This window comes from Schistocerca cancellata, chromosome 2 (genome assembly GCF_023864275.1).
Source record: "Schistocerca cancellata isolate TAMUIC-IGC-003103 chromosome 2, iqSchCanc2.1, whole genome shotgun sequence".
Classification (NCBI taxonomy): domain Eukaryota; kingdom Metazoa; phylum Arthropoda; class Insecta; order Orthoptera; family Acrididae; genus Schistocerca; species Schistocerca cancellata.
Window position 1 is genome coordinate 35,680,066 of NC_064627.1, and position 26,576 is coordinate 35,706,641.

The 26,576-nt window shown below is 38.1% G+C and overlaps 1 long non-coding RNA gene across 1 annotated transcript in view; it reads right to left on the reverse strand.

Annotated features, from left to right (window-relative positions):
- Positions 1-218: 218 nt before the first annotated feature.
- LOC126143693 (uncharacterized) overlaps positions 219-26,576 on the reverse strand; it is a 42,217-nt gene continuing 15,859 nt past the window's right edge. Inside the window, exons 2-4 of the long non-coding RNA XR_007529752.1 lie at positions 6,312-6,433; positions 3,170-3,321; positions 219-355 (exon numbers count right to left, since the gene is read on the reverse strand). This is a non-coding gene — a long non-coding RNA (uncharacterized LOC126143693). The remainder of the gene's footprint in view (positions 356-3,169; positions 3,322-6,311; positions 6,434-26,576) is intronic.

The following is a 26,576-nucleotide window of genomic DNA, read 5'->3' on the forward strand; positions in this document are numbered from 1 at the left end:
AGGTGATAAATGCTGTCTTATTTTTTGTTTCCATTTGGTTAAGCATGGTCGTGTACAATCCCACTCCCTTCACACAGACAAAATCGACTTATATGTACCTGCTTTATGTCTGCTCATAAACAATTACAAAATACTATCATTACATAAGTAAAAGAAATCTTTTTAACTGTTAGTAGGATTTTAATGAAGTTTATTGTAATGAAAGCACTCAACCACCTACAAAAATGTAGCACAATTGTCTTCACAGAAAGATAACTGATGAAGTTTACACTGATCTTGGATCCAGAAATGCCACAGATACAGTGAGCTTCAAAACTCAAGAACAACATGTAGCACGATGAGAGGCCCACCATCCCTGTGAAAAATCACATATGCATATTAGTACATTGTACATTATAATGGAATATAAAATAGATTTATTTTGTGTGATCTTAAGACTGCACTAAATACAATTTAATTTTCATCATAGATCCTATAAATTCCGAAATAGTTGTACTGAACTTAGCAATATCCACTTGTCTGTGGAAATAGGTAATACATGTGAGCAGGTAATCATTAATAATGTATGACTCTATTGTTCAATAACTTTATGGGTTTCTTACAGAAGGAAACAGCTGTACAACTTGTACATAAAAAATTTTAACACATTCCAGGCACATGGCCTCAGAGGAAAAGTGGCTGTCTTGTAAACAAAATTATTTTCTTACCCTCAGGTCACACAAATGGTATCATTAATGGTTTTGACTATTAGCAAGTCATAATCAGTTAATCCACTTAAAAAGGAAAAGCTTGGAATGGTAAAATACTAAGACACTAAGTTACAAAATTGGGGAAACTTCTACATATAATGGAAGTAGCTGTGTATAGAAACTAATCTGATTGTGGAACTAATTTTCCTATCCTCCTATAAACATATTTTTGCATAGACCATCTGATGCTCATATGAGTTTTTAAGAAGACAATTTAGATCCAACATTATCAGTATTCATATACTGGTTGCACATTAACAACTGCTCTGTTTGTGAAGATTCATAGTTCTGTGAAAAGGTATAATGGACTGGAAACATATTGTCTTTGATCATGGGCTTACATAAGATTTTGATTCTGAAAATAAGCGTAAAGGCCCCCATAGCCATTATGGTCTGTGTCTCAAACCTATGTAAGCCAAGGCTTTGGAGTAATTACTTAAAAAACCACAGTGGCCATCTACTACTTTAAATTCTATTTATGCCAAGACACATTTTAGGTTTACACTCACCATCAGTTGGTGTGATATGGTTACATATTCATAATTATTATGTTTATGTTGATGGCATTGTGAATTCTGAAGGCATTGCTGTGTCCAAAATAATATTTTTTTAGCTATGATAATTAAAGAAATTTCTGTTGTGCTTTTTCTATATACTTATTTTAGCAGAAAAACAGGTAGTATGAATAATTCCAGTGAACTCCTGCTTAAACTGTTGAGTAGCTGTTTCATCTAATAATTAAAACTAATTATGTGTGTAAATTTATTCTGAACACTGGGCTAATTAAAGTTTGTTTAATTTGCCAGTTTGTTAACTGCAATTTATGTACCAGAGCCCAAGTATTATGACAAATTATTGAACGAACCTTAGGGATCTGCAAAAGGAGGGTGGCAAAAGGTGACACTTGCCCCCCCCCCCCCCATCTTTCTGAAGTCTGGATTGTAGAGTTTTTATTCAGTAGTGAATTCTCAATCACTTCTAGAAGTGATTTCCATGATTCCACTAAACCTCTCAAGACAATACTACGGCTTAACAACTGCTGTGTAAAATGGCAATTTCAGGCTTCACACCCTCCATTTTGGCACAAAAAGCTTAGACAGCACAACAAATCAGCAATAATAATAATAATAATAATAATAATAATAATGATTTTATTGTCTTTAGGCCATTACAGCAATTGACAACGTCAAATGAAGTTACAATTTATAATACAGTGTGATAAGGTATTGACTACTGAAATATTTTAGTTTATATTACAATAAATGTACAGTGGGTCATCTGTTGGATTACTGCATTTTACAGTTGAAGAATTCATTGATATCATAGAACGGGTGGGCAATAAACCATTCATGCAGTCTTTCTTTGAATGTATGTTCAGGAAGATCCTGTATGGCATGTGGCAGCTTATTAAATAGCTTGTGTCCTGTGACTTCATAGCTATTTATTGATTTTGATAGTCTGTGGTAAGGCGTGTATATGTGTTTGATGCTTCTTGTGTTGTAACAATGTACATTTTCTCTACGTTTCACATCTTGTAGGTTCTTCTTCGTAAAGATTAAGACATTGTATATATAGAGGTTTATTACAGTCATAATTTTTTGTTTAGTAAATAAGGGTTTGCAGTGAGCCTTATGTGAAGAGTTTGTAATTATCCTAATGGCTTTCTTCTGCAATAATAGGATGTCATGTATATGACTACAGTTACCCCACAAAATAATGCCATAGGATATTATACTCTGGAAAAATGCAAAATAAGATGATCTGATGTATGTTTCAGGTACACAATTTCTGAGTTGTCTTAATAAATAAATTACTCTAGATAGTTTACTACTAATATAGTTTACATGTTGACTCCAGGTTAACTTTTCGTCTAAATAAACTCCCAGGAATTTAACAGAACTAGGGTCATCAGATAGTGGCTTTTCTCTTAGAGTGAAGATTATCTGCTGAGTTTTATTTTCATTTAGCAGGAAACCATTTGCTCTGAACCAATATGCTGCATGAGTGAGTGTATTTTCAGCACAGGTTTTAAGGTCATTAAGATTGTTACTGCTATGGAGAAAAGTCGTATCATCTGCATACAATACAGTGGTGGGTCTAATAAACGAGGGGAGGTCATTGATCATTATTAGAAACAGGAAGGGCCCCAGTACAGATCCCTGAGGCACACCTACTTTAACATTTTCTATGTTTGACATTTCCTTACCAACGCAAACTACCTGTTTACGGTTGTTGAGATAAGCTTTTACTAGTCTGAGACTGTTTTCTTTGATGCCGTAGAATTCTAGTTTCTCTAGTAGTGGCATGTGCTCAACACATCACGCCATCCAAAAATACTATTGGCACGTTCATTCCTAGTGATGGATGTGTTCTCACTGTTAAGTGTCATGACTACTAGTTAAGTAATGAGAGATACTTACAGAAGAGTAATAAGAAGACACACATCACATGGTGGTGGTATTCTTGACTTGGAAGGGTTCAGCCGGCAATACGCCGTTTCCAGGGGACGCCTGAATGCTGCACGAGGCATTCTTCAAGGAGGCACCTTCCATGTCCCCCATAAGACTGCCACCTATCAAACCAGAGAAAACTTAGGACATAAAGTGTACTCCTAATCAGTCCATTTCTAATGACTCATGAAATTTGGAGAAGGTGTCTTGTCAATTATTATAACCTCTTCACTGTCTCAGAATACAGAGCCATCAGTTTTCGTGTTGACACAGTTTGTTTGACAACTGAGCATGATGTGACTCCACAGACTGTTACTTCATGGGGCGGAAGGAGGGGGGGAGATGGGGGGGGGGGGAGATGTTATGAAAACCCCAGGTTCCATCACCACAAACAATCTGCCAATGAATCATTTGGCATCCCTTTTTTAATGACCCAGGAATGCTAATGCAGTACCAATTATCACAACTTTTTCTCAACTGTAAAGTATCATGGCACGCACCATGCACAGATTTTGTGGTGCCCTAAGTGCTGAGTGACAATTTCATGCACAATTGAACAAGACGTTTCGTGACACTTTTCATGCATGTCACTAATTGTGAATCATCAGTTCTTTTGAATGACACAATCCATCTTTTGTTTCAGTGTATCTTTGATGATGGAGGACCGCTCTGATCACTCTTTATCTTTAACATCTGTTCTCGTACTCTGAAATATTATGCACCACTAATGGACACTGACTGCATTCATTACACAGTTGCCATAAATGGTCATAAGTCTGCAATGAATGTCAAAGGTTCTAACATTTTCTACCTGCAGAAAACCAGTAACACCTTGCACCACACAGTTGATGAGATTTGCTGTCAGCACAGTTGTACTCATGCCTATCTCCATAGTTAACACTAGTCAAGGTGTGACTTACAACTGTATGCAGAAACTGTTCACGTCACACTGAACACAAAAAATTAAGGAGCAACTGTTACAAAATGCATGCATGCCCTATACGCAAAGATATTCTTTGTTTTCTGGATGTTCGTCATACATAAACAAACTGACATATAAGGAGTGCAGCAGTCTGTGATGGTTGACACTGCTGTGTATGGGAAAATGTAATCACTGAGTCACTGTACAAGGATACAAGATGATAGAACTTCTATTTAGGGTTATGAATAGCAGCTTGCTCTAAATGTAGAAAAATTTAAGTTAGTGCAAATGACTAGGAAAAACCATCCTGGTGTGCTTGAATACAGTACTAATGGTGCGATTCTTGACACCGTTATGACAATTAAATATCAGGATGTAACACTGAGATGCAATATGAGGTGGAATGGGCATGTAAGATCTGTAGCGGGTAAGAAAAATTGTCAACGTTGGTTTATTATGAGAATTCTAGAAAGTTTAATTAATCTTTAAAGGATATTGTGTATAGAATGCCAGTACAACCCATTCTTGAGTACAGTTTGAGTGTTTTGGGATCCCCACCATGTCAAATTAAAGGAAGACATCAAAGCAATTCAGAGATGTTTTGCTGGATTTTTTACCAGTAGGTCAGATCAACACACAAGTGTTACAGATACACACTGTGAATGAAATTGGAAAACCCAGGGGGGAAGAAGAGGCTGTTTTGAGAAAGTCTAGAGAACCGGCATTTGCAACAGACTACAGAACAATCCTGGTTCAACTTGTCTGGAGTTTTCACTGTTTCTACCATGTTCAACTACACCTCAGTAGTGGCAGGACTAAAGACTGGGTTAATTTTTGTTTTACTTCTGGCGGAAATATTTTTTCTAAATTTATGGTCTGTACAAGTGTGCAGGCCCTTCACGAACCAATACCTTGCCGAGGAGGGATGGCTTGCATGCCTCAATCAAACAGATAGCTGTACAATACATGCAACAACAGTGGAGTGTCTGGAGTGGAGCAAATGAGCCATGTCTTCCACCAGGGTTTCCTACTCCCAATCCTAATTAGTATTCTCTGACCCACCCAACCAACACAACATCCTGGTCCATCCCTATCTCACTCTCACTTCCAATCTCTTGAAAAAAGGGCCATACCCATGTGGAAGACCAAGATGTGAGCCCTGTCAAATTCATCCACCCAGCATAACCTACAATAGTACTGTCACAGGATTATCATATCCCATCAGAGTCACGACCACCTGTGAAAACGGCCATACCATATACCAACTCTGCTGTAATTTCTGCACAGCCTTTATCAGGAGAAGAAACAATTATGCGCACTATCAAACATTGTTAAAATTGGGAATTATTTGCCGCTATTTTCTGAATTACAGCTCTGAGTCTTGTGTACTCTACTGTGAATATAGTACATCAGTATGGCTCAATAGTGACCACATAAAGAATGTCAGCATAGAATGTAATTGTAATGATAATGCCTACATGTATCTAACAGTTTCTCTGCCTACATGTATCTAACAGTTTCCTATGCTTAACCATGTTCATGCACCACAAATACAATGGAACTTTGATGTTGTAAGGAAATATACTAAAACACAAAGTAGTCTCTCTTGTCTAAAGGTGTGGAAATTGACAGACTGCATTCCATAGTCCCTCCATACTTAAAAGCCAGGAAACTAGTTGCTGACAGCTTTAACAGACCTGGAGCATGGTAAAAATAGAGGGAAGAGTCCTCACTGACATGTGCCTATGACTTTCCCAGTCTCACACAAAAAAAAAACCTGTGGACCTCAACTTACATTGGAAAATATAGACAAGCCTCAATAGAATAAATGAGGGCAGATGAGTGGACTCATTCTACTGATGGAGAAAGGCAGCTTCAACAGAATGTCAGTGCGATGACAACACACAAGCCATACACTGTATTACAGCAGAACAGGCTTTATGGTCTGATGGTCAGCAATTGGGACTTCAGTGTGATCCAAAAGTAATGAAAATATGTTAAAAATCTTGTTTGTGACTGGTGTGATTATATCAAAAAAAGTGTAAAATCTCAGTTTTCCTTATGTAGTATAAGTTATGTTCTTATGTTTACATGTTTTCAAAAGAATATTTGCTTAGCAATCAAAGCTGTACTGGTGAGTACTGAAGGTACAAACACTTTAATGAAATGTGAATCTATGGAGGTACTCACATGACTTCTTCTGCTTATTGCAGCAAACTCCTGCATGTAACAATTCACTGGAATTTTGATTTAGAAGAAGCAGCACTGGAATTTTGATACTGAGAAGTGTACACTGGAATTTTGTCTGTCACCTGCAACAAACAAATATTTATTGAATATAGCACATGTAGACAGCTCTAGTCTTATCATGAAATAAATGATCAGATACTAATAATTGTGTGTTTACACTGCAATCAATGTGTCTAAAAAATTCTCAAATTACAGCCAATGTATGCCTGTCAAACTGCTTAAGGAAGAGCTGCACAGTTTCCTGGTTTAGAAGCACAGTGTACTCATTAGAAGAATTCCTTCATATACCTAATAATATAACTTTGTAATCATGTTTTTGTCAAAAAATTCATTTCAAGAAATGTTAATACTGTAGGCTAAGTAAACTGATTAAGTCTATTTCATTTATTTATGCCAAATGATTAATAGAGAAACTCAATTCATAATAATTGTGACACTTCAGTATTAAAGTATGAGCTACATTCATAAAATGAACATCTTTTGTAGGTATTAAAAATTAAATAGCTGAAGTATACCAAGTGCAAAGATGCCAAAAAAAGCAAATCTGAAGACCTTACTTCAATAATATTTCCATTTTATGTACTCACTGTGCACTACTGTCATTTTCATCCACTCATGCATGGTTACACAAAAGGAAATGCTGTTGACATAGTCTTTGTAGAAAATTTCTCTAAGTAACTAAAGTGAAATAGCCACAAAGATTAAAATAATAAATCAGAGGAATATGATTGGCTGACCACTCAACTCAAAGTGCATGCAAGTATAAAATGTATGGTATACTGTACTTAGTATGCTACAAATACTGAATAATGTGTCATTTGCAGTTAGGTTACAAGAACTTCATCTCACTGGAAAGACTTGAAGAAGGTATGTATAGTCAAAATGTGCATTTCACCCAGCACAATTTGTAGTAGTGCACTCTTTGTCCTGTTGGCATGTGACTTTGTACCTCAATAGTAAGAGCAGAGAGGCAAGGACATCTCATTAAGAATTGACAAGAGTGAATTGGCAAGAGTGAGCACTCTGTGACAATTTGAGACACAATCAGGGATGCTCCACACAACATGTACACTTGCATCTGCTTGTCACAGGATAATTCTACATGTAATGCTAGTGTCGTCAATGTGTAAGCAACAGAAGATAATGGCTTCTTTTCAAAAGGATGTAAGTGAAGTCTGCCACCCCTTAGTCTTCTGAGTTCTGCATGTAATTTTATTATAAAGCTGCATGGTGGAGCAACAAAATTTTCATCCCACTTCCAAGAGTATAAATGCTTCAGAAACAGGGAATTCTGGAAGTAAATTTGTGGTAGTTTATGTTGTATGTTGGATCCTTCATTCTAATATCTTGTAGGGTTTGCAAGTTCTAGCTAAAAAAACACTCATTATCATAGACAGCCTCAACTTTTTCTTTGAGTGCAGATCTGAGATTATTTATACCTTAATTGTATTATAATATTGACACTGTATAGTTTATACATGTATTAGAGTATCGATAACACATTTTTGGGTCCAAGTTGAGCTTCTATGAATTATCACAAATGTTAACTAATGTTTTTGAATGTTCTAGAATATAGCTGTGGTCTTAATAGTGTCTTTGATTACTAATTATAACACCCTGCTGCTGCTTAAATTTTGAACAAAAATCACATCAGTGGTGGCCGAAGATTTCTGGCATAAGAAGTTGCCCTTATTTTACCAATTTCCTTGTGAAAGAGGGTAGAAGAGTGGACAGATGTTTAGGAGACTCTCTTGCCCTTAGTGTGGGAAACAGCTGATAAAAGACAGAAGTATTAGGAATGATCAATGAATGGCATTAGGATTCAGAAGGCAACAGAAACCCCTGCATTAAACACACATGATGTGTATCCACAGGAAATGTGGCCTGTAATTGAAGAAGTGTCATCATTGGGAAAAGATTCTGAACTAGTCCCCCCCCCCCCCCCCTTTGGATTTCCAGGAGATGACTGCCAAGAGGGAGTTGACCATGAGAAAAAGATTGAATAACCAATGAAAGGACAACATTCCAGGAGTCAGGGCATAGAATTTCAGGAGTTTGAATGTGGTTGAGAAGCTAGAAAATCTGAAAGGGGAAATGCTAAGGCTCAGTCCAGATATAGCGGGTGTTAGTGAAGTGAAATGGAAGGAAGACAAGGATTTCTGGTCACATGAGTGTAGGGTAATATCAACAGCAGCAGAAAATAGCATAACAAGAAGAGGACTTATTATGAATAGGATGGTAGGACAGAGAGTGAGTTACTGTGAACAGCTCAGTGATAGCATTTTTCTCATCAGAATTGACAGCAAATGAACACCTATGACAATAGTTCACGTATACATGCCAACATCGCAAGCAGAATATGAAGATATAGAAAAAATATATGAGGATTCTGAATGGGTATTTCATACATAAAGCGAGATGAAAATCTAACAATCATGAGGGTTTGGAATGCAGTTATAGGGGAAGGAGGAGAAGAAATGCTTACAGAAGAATATGGACTTTACATCAAGATCATTCAGAGATTCTGAACTCAGATATTGGATTGTAAGATATGCTCAGGGGCACATAGAGATTCAGATCACAATTTGCTAATTATGAAGAGTAGGCTTAAGTTTAAGAGACTAGACAGGAAGAATCAATGTGCAAACAAGTGGGATAAAGAAGTACCAAGGAATGAAGTGACATGCTTGAAGTTCTCTGAGGCTATAGATACTGTGATAATGAATAGCTCAGTAGGCAGTTCAGTTGAAGAGGAATGGACATCTCTAAAAAGAGAAATCACTGAAGTTGGAAAGAAAAATGTAGGTACAAGGAAAGTAATTGTGAAGAAACCATGGATAACAGAAGAAATACTTCAGATGTTCGACAAAAGAAGGAAACACAAAAATATTCAGCGAAATTTAGGAATTCAGAAATGCAAGTCACCTAGGAATGAAATAAACAGGAAGCGCAGGGCAGCTACGGCAACATGGCTACATGAAAAATGTAAAGAAATCAAAAAAGAAATGATTTACAGAAAAATGAAGATAACCTTCAATGAAATTAAAAGCAAGGGCAGTACAATTATGAGTGCAATGGGAATTCCACTGTTCGATGCAGAGGAGAGTAAGGTAGGTTGAAAGATTACACTGAATGCCTCTGCAAAGGGGAGGATTTGTCTGATGACATGATAGAAGAAGAGACAGGAGTTGATAGTGAATAAATAAGGGGTCCAATATTAGAATTATAATTTAGGAGAGCTTGGGAAGACTTAAAATCAAGTAAGGTAAAAGAGATGGATAATATTCCATCAGAATATTTAAAGTCAGTGGGGGAAATGGTAACAAAAAATTATTCACATTGGTGTATAATGTATGAGACTGGTGATATACCATCAAACTTTTGGAGAAACATCGTCTACACCATATCAAAGATTGCAGGAGTTAACGAGTGTGAGGACTGTCACACAATCAACTTAACATCCCACACATCCAATTTGGTGACAAGAATATTATACAGAAGACTGGAAAATAAAACTGAGGATCTGTTAGCTGATGATCAGTTTGGGTTTAGGACAGGTAAAGGCAGTTCTGATATAGTGGCTGATAATGGAAACAAGACTAAAGAAAAATCAAGACTGTTCATAGGATTTGTCAATCTGGAGAAAGTGCTTGACAATGTAAAATGGTGCAAGATGTTCGAAATCCTGAGAAAAATAGGGGTAAACTGTAGGGAAAGAAGGGTAACATACAATATCTACAAGAACCAAGAAAGAACAATGAGAGTGGAGGATCGAGAACAAAGTGCACAGATTAAAAATGGCATAAGACAGGGATGTAGCCTTTCATCTCTGCTGTTCAATCTGTATGTCAATGAAGCAATGGTGGAAATAAAAGAAAGGCTCAAGGCTCGGATTAAAATTCAAAGTGAAAAGATATCAATGATGAGATTCACTGATGACATTGCTATCCTAAGTGAAAGTGAATAAGTATTGCAGGAGCTCTTGATTTAATGAATGGTCCAATGAGTACTGAATATAGACTGAAAGTAAATCAAAGAAAGACAAAAGTAATGAGAAGTAGCAGAAATTAGAACAGCAACAAATTTAATCTCATATTTGGTAATCACAATGTAGATGAAGTTAAGGAATTCTGCTAGCTAGGCAGAAAAATAACCTGTGATGGATAGAGCAAGGAGGACATAAGAGGAGACTGGCACTGGCAAAAAGGGCATTTCTGAAAGAGTCTGCTTCTATCAAACAAAGGTCTTAATTTGAGGAAGAAATTTCTGAGAATGTATGTTTGGAGCACAGCATTATATGCCAATGAAACATGTACCATGGGAAAACTGGGAAAAAAGAAAATCAAAGCATTTGAGATATGGTGCTACAGAAGAATGTTGAAAATCAGGTGGACTGATAAGGTAAGGAATGAGGAGGTTCTCTTCAGAATCGATGAGGAAAGGAATATATGGAAAATACCGACAAGATGATAGGACATCTGTTAAAGATATCAGGGGATAACTTCCATGGCACTGGAGATAGCTGTGGCAGGTAAAAACTATAGGGGAAAACATGGGACATATCCAGCAAATACTGGAGGACACTGTTTGCAAATGCTATTCTGGGATGAAAAGGTTGTCACAGGAGAGGAATTTGTGGTGGGCCACATAAAACCAGTCACAAGATTGGTGACTCAAAATGAATGAAAGAGAGAGAGAGAGAGAGAGAGAGAGAGAGAGAGAGAGAGAGAAAGAGAAGAATATTCTTGAATGTTCTAGAATATAACTTGGAGACAGTGCATAGCACATTGATATAGACTGCAGGAAAATTGTCTTAACCAAAAAACAGCACATATCACAACAATATGCAATTCAGAAAAATAATCCTAACTGATTAGTTAGAGGCAGCATAGTAAAGGTAGAGGAAAAAATGTATCTACCTATAGAAAGAAACTACATAAACAAAGTATTCTTTTGTGAGCATACAGTTTTAGCGATGAAAGACTTTGTTTAACAAACAAAGTAGTGGATACAAAATAAGATACAATGAAGAACCAAGATGAAATTGTGAACTTCCAAACAGCATTCCTAAATTTGCTCCATGTTCCCAGTGTCCTTATGAAAAAAAATTTTAACATCATCATATTATCCAGAAAAGAAAAGACAGGTCAGTATTCACACAAAAAATTCCATTCATTTTAATTAACTTACCATCCAGCTGTAAGAGGCTTCAGTTCCCAGTAAGATTGGTATATAGTATGGCTATCAATGAAGTGCAAGGGAAAACTTTCTAATGTTGCAGAGTGAAACTAAGAAAACTGTGTTTTTTGCATGAACAACTGTATTAAATGATGATGGCGTCCTCTTGGGTAAAATATTCCGGAGGTAAAATAGTCCCCCATTCGAATCTCCGGGCGGGGACTACTCAGGAGAACGTCATTATCAGAAGAAAGAAAACTGGCGTTCTACGGATCGGAACGTGGAATGTCAGATCCCTTAATCGGGCAGGTAGGATAGAAAATTTAAAAAGGGAAATGGATAGGTTAAGTTAGATATAGAGGGAATTAGTGAAGTTCAGTGGCAGGAGGAACAAGACTTTTGGTCAGGTGAATACAGGGTTATAAATACAAAATCAAATAGGGGTAATGCAGGAGTAGGTTTAATAATGAATTAAAAAAAATAGGAGTGTGGGTAAGCTACTACAAACAGCATAGTGAACGCATTATTGTGGCCAAGATAGACACGAAGCCCATGCCTACTACAGTAGTACAAGTTTATATGCCTCCTAGCTCTGCAGATGACGAAGAAATTGATGAAATGTATGATGAGATAAAAGAAATTATTCAGGTAGTGAAAGGAGACGAAAATTTAATAGTCATGGGTGACTGAAATTCAACAGTAGGAAAAGAGAGAGTAGGAAACATAGTAGGCGAATATGGATTGGGGCTGAGAAATGAAAGAGGAAGCCGTCTGGTAGAATTTTGTGCAGAGCATAACTTAATCAAAGCTAACACTTGGTTTAAGAATCATGAAAGAAGGTTGCATACATGGAAGAACCCTGGAGATATTAAAAGGTATCAGATAGATTATATAATGGTAAGACAGAGATGTAGGAACCAGGTTTTAAATTGTAAGACATTTCCAGGGGCAGGTGTGGACTCTGACCACAATCTATTGGTTATGAACTGTAGATTAAAACTGAAGAAACTGCAAAGAGGTGGGAATTTAAGGAGATGGGACCTGGATAAACTGAAAGCACCAGAGGTTGTACAGAGTTTCAGGGAGAGCACAAGGGAACAATTAACAGGAATGGGGGAAAGAAATACAGTAGAAGAGTTCAAAGTTTCTTCTAACTAGACAGCATGATCTCTATATTTATGTGCTACTGACAGTAGTCTATATTTGAATGACTTTAGAACTGTCAGAGGGGAATCGGGTGGCGGGTTGAAACATCGAGCAACATAACTTGCTTTCACCTACTGGATTAGTTACCAAATCTATGTATCCAATCTTCAGGCATTCTTTTGTACCACTGCATTTCAGAAGCTTATATTCTCTTCTTGTTTGAACTGTTTATCACTTATGTTTCACTTGCACACAAGGCTATGTACCAAATGAGTAAATTCAGAAGAGATTTACTAATATTTAAATATATTTTGATAGTAACAAATTTCTCAGAGATGCTTTCCTTGCTAGTGTTAGTTTGCATTTTGTATCAATTCTACTTCTCCCATCAGTTATTCAGTTTCATTTCCTAACCTAATTCTTTCATTATCACCATATTTAATTTGACTACATTCCATGAACCGTATTTTACATCTGACCTACGTCTACATACTGTAGGCAGCTTAGAATGCCTGTAGATCAGGCAGGGAAACAGTCCTTCCCTTCACTCACTTCTGCACAGTGGCTGCCTACAGTCTATGATACTGGTTGTTTGAAAAATATTGCGTTGCCCATAGAGATATCTAAATATCTACATACCTTTGAACATGTCCAATCCATTCACCCATAACTCCCTTCTCAAATTTTGCAGTTATGTGTTCCATGTATCATTTGAGTGAAAACTGAATCTAATCTATATTGAAATGATGTGGAAAAAGTTGCTTTAGAGGACGTATGTAAAAGATTAGTGTTGACATTAATGAACACATTTAGCCCTACTCATGCTACTACACTGAATATTTTTTTAAATCAATGGAGTATGAGTTGTCCAGGTGAAACAATTTTAAGTTCTCTTTAAAACTTATCTTTGCTTTTATGTCATTGGTCAAATAAATGAATAAAATAGCATAGTCCATATCAATTCCGGCAGGCCAGGAAAAAATCTTACCTTCATAGACTCGGATGTTATTGAATTTAGCGTATGTTAAAATGAAGGACTACGTAGGGAAAACACATTTTTTTTGTTTATTCTCCATAAAAAAATTTCTGCTCTGAGATACAGCTCTCCAAAGATGACTGTGTGCATACCATTTTGAATATGAAAATTTTGGAAAAAAATTTAAAATGCTGTATCTCTGTATCAATTCTAGGTTTTTTTGTTGGGGTTTTTAATTCAAAAGACAATTGCTTTATGATTACAAAGAAATCCTTCATTTGGGCTTACGTGTCAAAGTTCTTTTACTACAGTGTTCTGAACTTTTTTATAATTTATGGATTTTTTTAAATGTCAATCCATACAATTTTGATGTTTTTCTGTTGATTTGTACCATATAGTTCTACATTCCCTGAAAAGGAGAGCTTCCATTTTGAGGTTGAACATGTTTTATAAACAATTCAAATTTTTGCCTTATGTAAAACATGTTTTATTACCACATTATCACACAATAGGCTCATAAAAACCAAAAACCAGCCTTATTTAACTTAATTTTAGTTTTGAAAGATGAGTAAGAGACTCATTTTTTCAAGCATTTTAAATGCTTCCAAAATGTATGTGAAAGGTCTAAAGACTTTAAGGTTTCAATTTATACAACTTTGGTGCACTCTGTTTTGCACTGAAATAAGCCAGTTAATCTTTTTCTGAGGCTGTTTCCCCCCATGTATATATTCGTATTATTTCACATGCAATCTAGATTATTAGACAGGTTATCTTCCTGGTGCAATGGGACGTATCCTCAGCCATTTACCTCACGTTGGTTTGCAGAGTATAGATGTACATGTAGAAATCTTGGAGTGTCACCTTGAGCTTAATGTAGGGGATATGTCTCTCTTATTAATCTTTGCATCCGTCTCCATAGCTGAGTGGTCAGCACAGCGGATTGCCACACCAAGGGGCCCGGGTTCAATTCCTATCTGGGTCGGGGACTTTCTCCGCTCAGGGACTGGGTGTTGTGTTTTCTTCATCATCATCTTATCCCCATTGACATGCAAGTCGCCAAAGTGTCATCACTTAAAAAGACTGGCACCAGGCAACTGGTCTACCCGTGGGAGACCCTAGCCACACGACATTTCATTTCATTAATCTTTGCAGAATCACTCATAGAAAAAACTATCATTCTGTATTTTGCAACATACTGCTTCTTAGTTCGTTGCTGTTTTTTCTCACATTGGCTACTTTATTGTCTTCCCTAATGACAGTAACTGTGTTGGCTGTTACCACACAAGTGGTCTAAGCTTTTTTAATTTTTCGAAGTGGGATGGTGGCAGTTGTACAACATTGTGACATCTTCATACTAGTAAAAAAAGATGCTTTGTAATACAGCTGCTCCAACACAATTAGTAGCGAACATATTGTGATGGAGACAAATTGAGGCATGAATTCTAGGAGATAATTGTGCAAAGATACTTTGTGTTGTTACTGATCAAATAAATGATAGTATAATAGTCTTTTGTGTTTTTCTTACCGTTTTGAAGATGAGTGTGGAAAGTGGTTCGAAAAGAAAGAAAAATACATTAAGAAAACAGAAAATAAAACGAAAACTAATGACTGGTGAGTACAGAATCATCGAGCCTGACCCAGATCTCAAAAGTTCAATTTGGTCAGTGTTTAAGCCCGTAGGAGATAGTGATGGCAACAGTGCTGCCTGTCTTTGTTGTGTGGAGTGCAATGCACTTTACTTGCATGGTAAAGGGTCATGTGACACTTTGCATATTTCACACCATTTGTGTGTGTCTAACACACAGGTGGCATGTGTTGACCAAAAATGCCTTCCCAGTTGTGCTCAGAGCAAATTTACTGGCAAATGCGTGGTTGTGTGTCCACGAGAAGCTATTAGAAGTGAAGGATTTTTGGGTGTGGCTCAGATTAGTAGACATTGCAGTGACTTATGGAAAAATTATACGCAGAACCTTCTAGGCCGCATCCCACTACTCTCTCACGACACATCACAAAAGAAGCAAAAAACCTTAGGAAATTATACCTGAAGTAATTTTTTATGTGAATGAAGGTGAATGCTCAACGATCAGATATGTGGACAATCTCACAAGGAGAGATCGTTACCTTACATGTACTGTTTCGTATTTTTTTAACTGAGACCTCACATCACACTTCTTGTTTATGACCCCCTTTCCAGATGAGCCTAAAACACTTGAAAATATCAGAGAGGAATTGTTGGAAGATTTATCTCCCTTGGTATTCATGAGAAAAGTCTTGTCAAAGATGTACGTTTTATGACTAAGGTGCCAACATTACTGCCGCTCTTTGTAGATATTCTACACTGATTTGTTCCTGTCACATTCTGAACAGAATACTAAGAAATGTATTTAATACTCCATATATCTCATCCAATTGCTCACAACTATTTTGTTCTGACTTCAGTGAAGGAACGTGTAACATTTGTAAAGCAAAGTGGCCTTGTTCATACAGGGTGTATACGACCCGGGAGATCCGGGAAAAACCTGGGAATATTTTCATCCAGGAGAAAACTGGGAAAAACCTGGGATTTTTTAGAATTCTGGGAATTTTTCATTGTTTTAGTTTTCAGTTAAATTTTTGTAACATTGACCGGTAAGAACCAATACTCTAACAGTGGATATTACTGTATTTCGCTACTGCAGAATAATACTGCAGCAATAAAACTTGAAAGAGAGAAAAAGAAATGAAAATAAAACTAAGTTGCCAAGGAAATGCGCCATATACAGCAACAAAACACAGTGCTCACAAAAGCGTCTGCCAACAGCAAAATGTGTCAACGGCTTTAGGAAGACTATGCAATGCTTCATAACAGCAAGTTGCCTCCGATGAGCCTGATGTTACAACTGCTTACAGTAGATTCATTTGAGCAGTTGCGAGCGAGCTCTTGCACATGCGTAGTTGAGTCGCGTATGACTAGAACCTTCTCCCGCTTTTTTGCTAGAACGCTACACTGGCAAGGGCCAGTTGTACAGTCCCAGGCTAGCTGCCGCTAAAGTTCTGTTGTGGGAGCAGCGTGGAAAATGCATTGTACGAACACCTAATAATGCCTAACTGGAGAAAAAAAGCGGGATACCGTAATAAAACGGTGATTGTGGCAGGGTTAGTCAAGTTAATCAGAGAATAAGTTTTAACCATGGCAGGAATTGTTACAGAATTAGTGATGACAAGATTTTTTGTTAGAACGAGGAAGGAGAAGAAACGGGGACACCACACAAATTATGGAATAATATGATGACTCCAAATTTATATAAAAATTTTGTACTACTGCTTCAGAAGCTAGAGCGTACGAATGAAATGTGAAACTATTACTTAATGTGAAACGTTTTGCTTGTAGTAGGCCTAATAGGCATTTGATATTGGTACTTCGTGATTATATTCTGTCGTGTTATAAAAATGACTATTTGTGCCAAAACAGTGTCGTTTATTCGGTGTGTGTTACAACTGCTGCAATATTAGGCAGAATAAGATTTCGTGACAAAATACACGTAATCAGATTGAGAAAGCACACTAGTCTTGGGTTCTATTCATGTTAATAGCATTTTCAGTATTAGACAACATTTGGTTTTTTCATGTAGCAAAACGTTTAATGAACTTTGATGAGCTAATAGATTTGGTTTTTTCATGTAGCAAAATGTTTGATGAACTTTGATGAGCTAATAGATTCTTACCGAAAAGGAAAGCACGCCATGTAAAGCTGTACTAAGGTTAGTGAGAAAAACAATGCAAGGACTTAAGGACTGAAGAAATGTGTACTGTCTTGCTTGTCTATTGTCTTTACTGGTTTTTTGTATCCTATATTTAATTTTATGTCCCACAAAACGTAAAGTTATTAGCTAACAGGCAATAAAGAGCGCAAATTTTCTGATGAGTTACTGTTCTCCCTGTTACGAATAATCCCATCCAGTATTTATTGTGAGTTTTTTAAACAGGGCAGGTTGTCGAACCGGCTGATTGGGAGCAGGAAAGGCACCACAGGAAATTTTAATTTCCACTGTCCTGAATATAGTGTGATGGCACACATTACAAAATGTTACATGTTTGAGTTCCACAGAGCGAAATACAGTGATGTGCGATAGAATGCTGTGTGAATAGGCGTGGGGCTGCACTTTGGCACATTTAAGACCAAAGAATATGTCTTACATTTCAAATGGTTCAAATGGCTCTGAGCACTATGGGACTTAACTTCTTAGGTCATCAGTCCCCTAGAACTTAGAACGACTTAAACCTAACTAACCTAAGGACAGCACACACATCCGTGCCCGAGGCAGGATTCGAACCTGCGACCGTAGCGGTCGCGCGGTTCCAGGCTGTAGCGCCTAGAACCGCTCGTCCACCCTGGCCGGCCTCTTACATTTCCTCAAATACGTTTGTTTTATGTATCAGACTCTTCAGAAAGAAGTGCGCTACAAAATGGTCATTTTTTGAAAAGTCAATTTTTTTAAATTTTTGGTGTCCTACTTCAAAAGCTCGAGGGAGGGGGGGAGCACCACTATCTAGTATTGCCCCGATTCGGAAATATCGTAGATCCGGTACAGATCTACAGAGCAATCTTAAGTTGTTATGGGAAAGTGTGTAGTCTCATGTGACTCATGTTTACATTTAGTGATTTTGCTGTTTCCTTTCCGTTTTTTGCTCTTACATCAAATGAAAACAAAACTGATTTCTGAGTGATTTCGGAAGTGAATTACATAATTGTGAAAGGCTAAAATATGTTATTAGTTTCAGATTTTATTTTATTTCCCCATTCTGACAGTCGAGCATTAATCACATTGCAGAACAATGAAGTTATTTTCGTCGATTTGCTAAAGAAATTCGGTTTTTATTAATCTTTTGCGCTGAACCAACCAATTTATTTGAAACGGAATGTTTAATTCCACACTATTGGCTGGTTTCAACTGTTTACGCTTCATTTCAGGTGCATGTTTTCGTCTCCTAGAACGTATGGCATTATGCCATAGTAAAGAACCATACATGAGATAATACAGTACTGGTACCCCAAGAGTATTTACATCCGTATCTGGACATACGAATGTGCACTTTCAAGCCGAATGATGCATTTTAGTACAGTTCACGAAATACCCGTGCTCTTAGAGTATCCTCTGTCTTGTTTCTTTTATGACATTATGTAAGACGCTTGTTATCAGGCGCCCTCTGGCAAGCGCTGAAACGAACCTATTTCTAACAGGTCGCGGGAAAATATTGGGAATGGTGGTTTGAAAACCGTTACTTTCAAAGTAAATTTTCTTTTATGCAATATGAACTATGTGTGAGAATGTACGATGAATTTCATAAATCCCAGAGCTTTTAACTCTTCGTTTAAAAATCAACTCTTTGAGTACGATGATTCAGAAAAATTTCGAGCCCAGAAGATCTAACATTTAAGTCGTTCTTAAACATTTTTACTGGCACATTTGTGTGATGTATCTTAAAGTGTAACACGTGCAAAAAGGGGCAATATTATATGTGAAAGCTTTTCTTTTCTTGTAGCAACACTACATATATTAATTTAAACCATTAACTTTCCCTATTTGTGTGTTCGCGTTACCTAACAGTGATCTTGCTTTTGGCCGACTACATCACGCGTCCTTTTTCTGAATATCCTCTGTCATCGGCTGGCGACATCACGTGACGTGAGCTATGACTGGCTTACAAAAGCGCATCGCAATCACGATTTCAATGCTTCGGAAAGTAACATGCGGTGTTTGGTGGAATTCGAATTTATATTTTTGTAATATGAAAATATGCAGTGTACAAGTTGCTGCACGTCAGACATCTTCCCAAAACGTGTTTGGTTTCCTGAGTTTAGTTTTCTAAACTGCCGGGAAATTCTATGCCCTTGTATAAAACCATAACCATTCAAAAGATTAATAAGTTTTACAGTTCCGAGGAAAAGTATACTCTCACTTAACACGGAAAAAGTGTATTTTCACCCGGGAGGAAATGTAATTTTAACTGAGAATTACGGGAAAAATCCGTGAATTTTTTTTCTGCATCCACGTATACACCCTGTCATAGCCTAGAGAGAACACTGGAGCAGTCAGACGATACTTGCTGGAACTCTCGAATGACCATGCCTGAATTTATCAGAAGGCAGTATTCTGTACTGTGTAATAATGCTCTTTGAGAAATGAAAAACAGAGAGGGAATAGAAGGAATTGACACCACATTGGACAGACTGATTTCTGTTCTGACGATATGTACGTTGTGGTATTTTTATAATAAACTGATAATGTATATATATTAACACATAAATCATTCCAAGAGTTGTAAAGTAGAGATTCTCACATCCCTTCAAGAAGACTTCAAAAGAACTGGAAATGGGAAAAAATTGCTTGCTTTGCACTCCTGTTGCCATGGAAGATGATGCTCCCGAAACACTTAAACAGGGTGTATACGAACCGGGAGATCCGGGAAAAGCCCGGGAATTTTTTCACTCGGAAGAAAATCGGGAAAAACCCAGGAATTTTATGTTGTTTTACTTTTCAGTTACATTTTTGTAATTTTTGACCGGTAAGGATCGATACTCTAACAAAGGATATTACTGTATCCTGCTACTGCAGAAAAATGCTGCAACAATAGAACAAGAAAAAAATATTAAAATAAAGCATAAACCACATAGGAAATGTGCCATATACAACAACAAAACACAGTGCTCGTACAAGCTGTTTGCCAACAGCAAAATGTGTTATAGGCTTTAGGATGTCTATGCAATGCTACATAACAAATTGCCTCCGATGACCGTGATGTCACAACTGTTTACATTAGATTTGTTTTAGTCGTTACCAGTGGGCTCATGTGCATGCGCAGTTGAGTGGCGTATGACTTGTACCTTCTCCCCCTTCTGGCTACATAAATGTTACTGTTGGCTGTGTAAGCAGTCGCAGTTAGATGCAACCAGGAAAAATTTACTGCTGCGCCCAAGCTGCCAGACTCACGCATGCACAGCAGGCCCGGATCTATGAGGGTGGGGGACAAACCAAGGTATCTGACCCGGGCAAGAATTGGGGGAGGGGAGCGCCAAATTCATCTTCTTGAGGGGGGCAAAAAAACCTTGTTTCACAAAGCACCTAGCATCCAGTGCACGATGGTCTATCGATTACTCATACGATTTTGAAACACGTCCCTGTTGGTTGAACACACTCTTAAGTTGATTTCTGAATGAATCACAAGTTGATTTTTGAATGCGTGCATAGTGTACGTGATATCTGTCAGGGGAATCCTAGTTGCATCTATTATTTTCACTTTTCTGACAGTCATGCATTAATCACCTTCTAGAACAAGGCAGCCAATGTGTTTGAAATGTTTAGTTCCACACTATTGGCTTATTTCAACTGCTTGCTGCATTTCAAGTGCACGTTTTCATCTTATAGCACATGTGGCATTCTGCCATAATAAAGAATCAAAAATGAGTTAATACAGTATTGGTGCTCAAAGAAATTTTACATCCCAAAACCCCCACTGAAAAGCTTAATATCGGGTGGAGGCCAACTTCATTGGGAATCTGGATATACAATTGTGGTCTTTAAGTATGCACTTCAAATGTGCCATTTTAGTACGGTTCAGGAAATTCCGATACTCTTGGAGTATCCTCAGATGTCTTGTTTCTCTTATGACATAATGTAAGATCTTTTAATGTTTTACAAGTACGAACATACGGGCTTCCTGCGTCATCGTAGCTGCCAAAGCGCGGTGGCACCTGTTATCTGGCACTCTCTGGTAACTGCTAAAATGAACCTATTTCTAACAGGTCGCGGGAAAATATTGGGAATGGTGGTTTGAAAAGCGTTACTTTCAAAGTAAATTTCCTTTTACGCAAGTTGAACTATGTGCGAGAATGTATGATGAATTTCTTAAATCAGAGCATTTGATGACGAGCCATTTGGAAGTAATTTGAGCCCAGATGATCAGACATTTATGTTGTTATTATGAGCAAATTGATGTAGTGCTATGGGAAGCTATCCCTCCTCTGTGGTAGCTAATTTATTTGTGTAAAACTGTGAGGACAAGTAACTGGACTCTTCTAAAAATTTTCCTGGCACATTTGTGTGATCTATCTTAAAAGTGTAACACGTGCAAAAAATATCAACATTATATGCGAAAACTTAGCTTCTTTCGCAGCTTATTAACCTTAGAGACCAATATTATATGTGAAAGCTTTACTTTTCTTGTAGCAACGCCATGTATATTAATTTAAAACCTTAACTTTTCCTGTTTGTGTATTGGCGCTACTTAACAGTTATGTTGCTATTAGTTGACAGCACGTGTCCTGGGGTCTGAATATCCACTGTCATTGGCTGGCGAGATCACGTGACATGAGTTATGACTGGCTTACAAAAGCGCATTGCAATCTCGGATTACAAAGGTTCGGAAGTTACAATCATTTTACATGAAAACTCTTAATTTGAATAATCCATTGACATGAAATAGTACTGTGGACCCAGTGTAACGTCACACTCCATTTTTCTTTAGCACAAAACAAAATGGTTTGACATGACAACATGCTTCTCAGAAAACTAGATGTTCAGTGCCTACTTTATGCAGTCACATCAACTCTCAGAAGTTTTTTCTTATTTTTATCTGTTCGACCGAACAGAGGAAACAGTGCTGCTTTTGGGTATGTTATAGTATTGCCAGTGTCAGTACATTTCATTGTACTTGTCAGTTTTGGAATTCAGTTCTGGATATGTCGAAATCTAATTTGTCTGTGTAATGGCAGAGAAATCTATAGAAATGCAACCCTTAAAATGAAGATGTTCAAAGTGTAAACAAACATATCTAATCAGATGTGTTAGCAATTGCATGTGTGCATTTTGGCAGCAAATAACATTTCAAAAAAATTACTTCAAATATATTGTTGAGCATTTATTTCACATACATTGTGTAAAATGAAATTCTTTTCACAGAGAAAAATACTTCGGCCTCATCAGTACTGTGTTAAGTGCTGTCGAAGGTACGTTGGGAAAACCCTCATTGGGAGGAGGTAACAGCACATCTAGAGTGGTAGAGTTCGGTTTGCAGTGTGGGATGTACGTTTGATACGCTGTCCGGCCCGTACAGTCTGGTGGGCTGTGGTAGACTGAGCAGCCAAGTGCTACCTGCTGGCAATGTGGCCACGACAGCTGAGGAGTTCAGGCTGTGGACTGGGCCGGTCGAGCCTGTGGGCCAGCATTGCTGCGTGGCGGGCTGCTGTGCAGGATTGTGCCACAAATGTTAATGAAGAATCGCACATTCAGGTGGAATGTGACTCAGCAGCAAAGTAATTCATACTTCTTTTCCCATTCAATCTTTTGTTAGATCTCAATCTGACTTCCCTTCAGTGAACTGTCATCTCCACCTGGCTGAGTGAGTAGTTACTCTACAGTTGGCATGGCTCTTCAGGAGACAAAATTCTCAGAGATCCAACTCCTTGCTATTATAAATTGCAAATCCTGTTGTACATCTGGCCTTTACACTGAGAGGGCGACTGCACATGCGTGCATGCTCATACACGCTGACACTTTCACTGAGCAGTTGTCACTGACCAGCAGGTGCCACCAACCTCTGACAGCGACTCCCCTCCCTCCCCCCCCCCCCCTCTTCTCTCTCTCTCTCACTCTCTCTCTCTCTCTCTCTCTCTCTCTCTCTCTCTCACACGCACACACACACACACACACACACACACACACACACACACACACCAACCATCGATCTATGGAGCATGCACCACATTGTTCACTTAGGACAGCAAACACTATAATTTTCGAAACCCAATAGATGCAGCTATCTGAGAGTGTTTCAGGGCACTTAGATGCAAATGCCATCCCTCTGTGGACCAGTTAATGTCATTCAAGAGACTTCAAGTGAAGGCATGCTTTCTATTAAAGAAGAGAAAGCAGGAGCGTTGGGAACTGCAACATTTGCTGCCACCCACCATCCACAGTCCCCCAGAGGGCTCGCCACTCTTTCGCAGGTTCGTGCTCGGCCACTGCGGGGCTCCAGCCTTTGCAGCATGTTTTCCCTTCTGGGATGCATATCTATCTTCTTGCTATTCTTTACGTCCTCCCTTGGGGAGCATGTGGGGGGTGCTGTTGGGAATGTTCCACATTGTCTGTTGCTGACACGATCACTATTTTCGTTCCCTTTTCCTTTGTTTACCTTCTCCTATCCGTCCTCCACTTCGGCGTTTGACGCTCCTCTTTTTCTTCTTCCTCTCTGTGCGCTCCTGAAGGCCGACCCACGTGTCTGATGCGTAACAGGTCACTGGATAACACGTAATTCCCAGCCCCAGGTCAACAGGTAAGGATCATGTGCACATCCTGATACAGGCCAGACACAGGGAGGGATGATTGCCTGTGCTGCTACCTTCCCAAATTTCTGATTGGCCCCTCTGCTAGGTGTTCAGGGAGGTGTGAACAATCACCTAAGGCAGTGAAGGGGGTGCACAGTTGAAAGGAGCATGCCATCGGACAAACTAGAACCAATCATCTTCACAATCAACATCCACAAAACCTAAATGGAATGAGGCTACAGGTTCAAAGACCCTTCCACCTGCACCACAGTTCCTTTTGATTTCACGTACTGAAGACAGTCAGTCCTTTGCAATGGTAAATCTGTTTATTATTCGAAAAGTTGTTGGTGCCATTGCCGACCCTGTGAAATCCTGCTTTAGTTTACGGAATGGCACTTTGCTTTTGGAGACTGGCATAATCTGGATCTTCAGGTGGAAGGGGGGGGGGGGACCTTCATAGTCTTGGATGTTACTGAATGTAGCATATGTTAAAATCCAGGAGTAAGCAAGAAACACATACTTCTTTCTTTTCTCCAAAATACCAGCCTCCAAATATGACACTGGACACACCATTCTGAAGATGCGAATTACAGAAAAATTTTAATATCCTGCTTCTCTGTAACAGTTGTAGATAGTTTGTTAGTTTTTTTATTTTAAAGGTAATAGCTTTATATTACAATGGTATCCTCTGTTTGGACATTAATCAGTCAAAGTTCTTTCACTATCCCTTTTTGAATTTTTGTAATTGAAAAAAAAAATTTTCTCAAAAATGCCAATCCAGAAAGCTTAGATTTTTCTGTTGATTAGTTCCATGTAGTACTATATTCTCTTTAAAGGGGAGCACCCACTTCTAAGTCGAGCAGGTTTTATTTTAAAAAAATAAAAAAAAAAGAAACATTTTTAACTTTCAAGGGTAATGTATGTCTTCACTGAAGTAGGTTTTTTACTAATTTCTTTATTACAATGCTTATTTCCGATGTCTCTGTTGCAGTTACTTCTTTTCACTTTCATTGTTGCAGATATTTCTTACACTTTGTTGTGGATTCTTGTCAGTTTCTTTGTCATGGTTGTTCATTGCAGGTTTCTGTATTGTAGTTGTTCAGTGCTAATTTGTTTAGTGAAGAGACTTCTAAGAAATCTGACACCATCCTGTGAGTTCTGTGTTTTCGTGAGGAATTCGCCAGTAGACAAAGTTGCAGTGTGTTTTGTGGAAAGGACTTCGAAATGTCTTCTGACTGGGGCCACAGGAGAGTGAAGTGTGCTGACTATTTGCATATCCATAAAAGAGTGATATATAATGTGGTGTCACCGCCAGACACCACACTTGCTAGGTGGTAGCCTTTAAATCGGCCGCGATCCGTTAGTATACGTCGGACCCGCGTGTCGCCACTGTCAGTGATAGAAGACCGAGCGCCACCACATGGTAGGTCTAGAGAGACTTCTTAGCACTCGCCCCAGTTGTACAGCAGACTTTGCGAGCGATGCTACACTGACAACTACGCTCTCATTTGCCGAGACGATAGTTAGCATAGCCTTCAGCTACGTCATTTGCTACGACCCAGCAAGGCGCCATTACCCATTTATATTGTGGTTATAACATGTACCGTCAAGAGCGATGTACACCAATTATGGATTAAAGTTAAGTATTCCAGCAGCTACGTACTTTTCTTTATAGCATTCATTACGTATCCCGTTTCAGACCTCATGCCAGCCTGCGTGAGTTTAAACGCGTGCATTTCGGCCTCCTCTAGGAACACGGTGTTGGCTCATCTGCCAACACTTCATATTAGGCAAATAAAAACGCAGATTTTGTTCAAGGTGGTGATAAGTTTCCTCATTGGAAGATTCTCTTTCAAAATGGTGTTTCCAGTGACTACTTTTGTGTCCTAAATGTTTTGACAGAATAACAATGATAATATCTGAACAAGGTGAAGTCTCCCATGATGCAGATGATGCAGATTTTGCTTCAGTAGAGGAAGAATTAAATACCCTGAACCAGTCAACTACAGAGGTAGGTGTTAGTCCTGTTAAGAAACCATGGTCAGTGAAGTCGAGTCATAAGCTCTAGGCATCAAGAAAGTGCAGAGAAGTCACTAAAGCTGTGGGTGAATACACTATGCAAAACTGACCACATTCTTCAAAGTAGAAATTCCATCTTCAGAAGAAAATGAAAAAAGCACTCGTGCACCTCTTGCCAGGAATTTTTCACAAATATCAATTCAGCTGCTGAATATTGTGCATCCTACAGTGAAAAGGTGGAAGTTTTAACTATTATTCCAGGGACATTTTGAAAAAGAATTTTGAACCATGTTCCATCAGTATCAGAGTATGTGATAGACAAATCAGGAAATGTGAGGTCTGTAAAAGGAGTCTTTGGAAGACCAGATCCCTATTATTGTCATCCTGTAGAAGCAACTAAAGTTAAAATAGTGCAATCATTTTATGTGGAAGATAAATGGGGCTGTTATCGCCATACTGCCAACAAAACAGTTGAAGGTCATAAAGTTGTGAAAGTGAAGAGAGACATGACTTGCAGTATTAAAGAAACTTTTGCAATTTGTAAGAGCAACTATACAACTTATATTGGAAGATTAAAATTTTA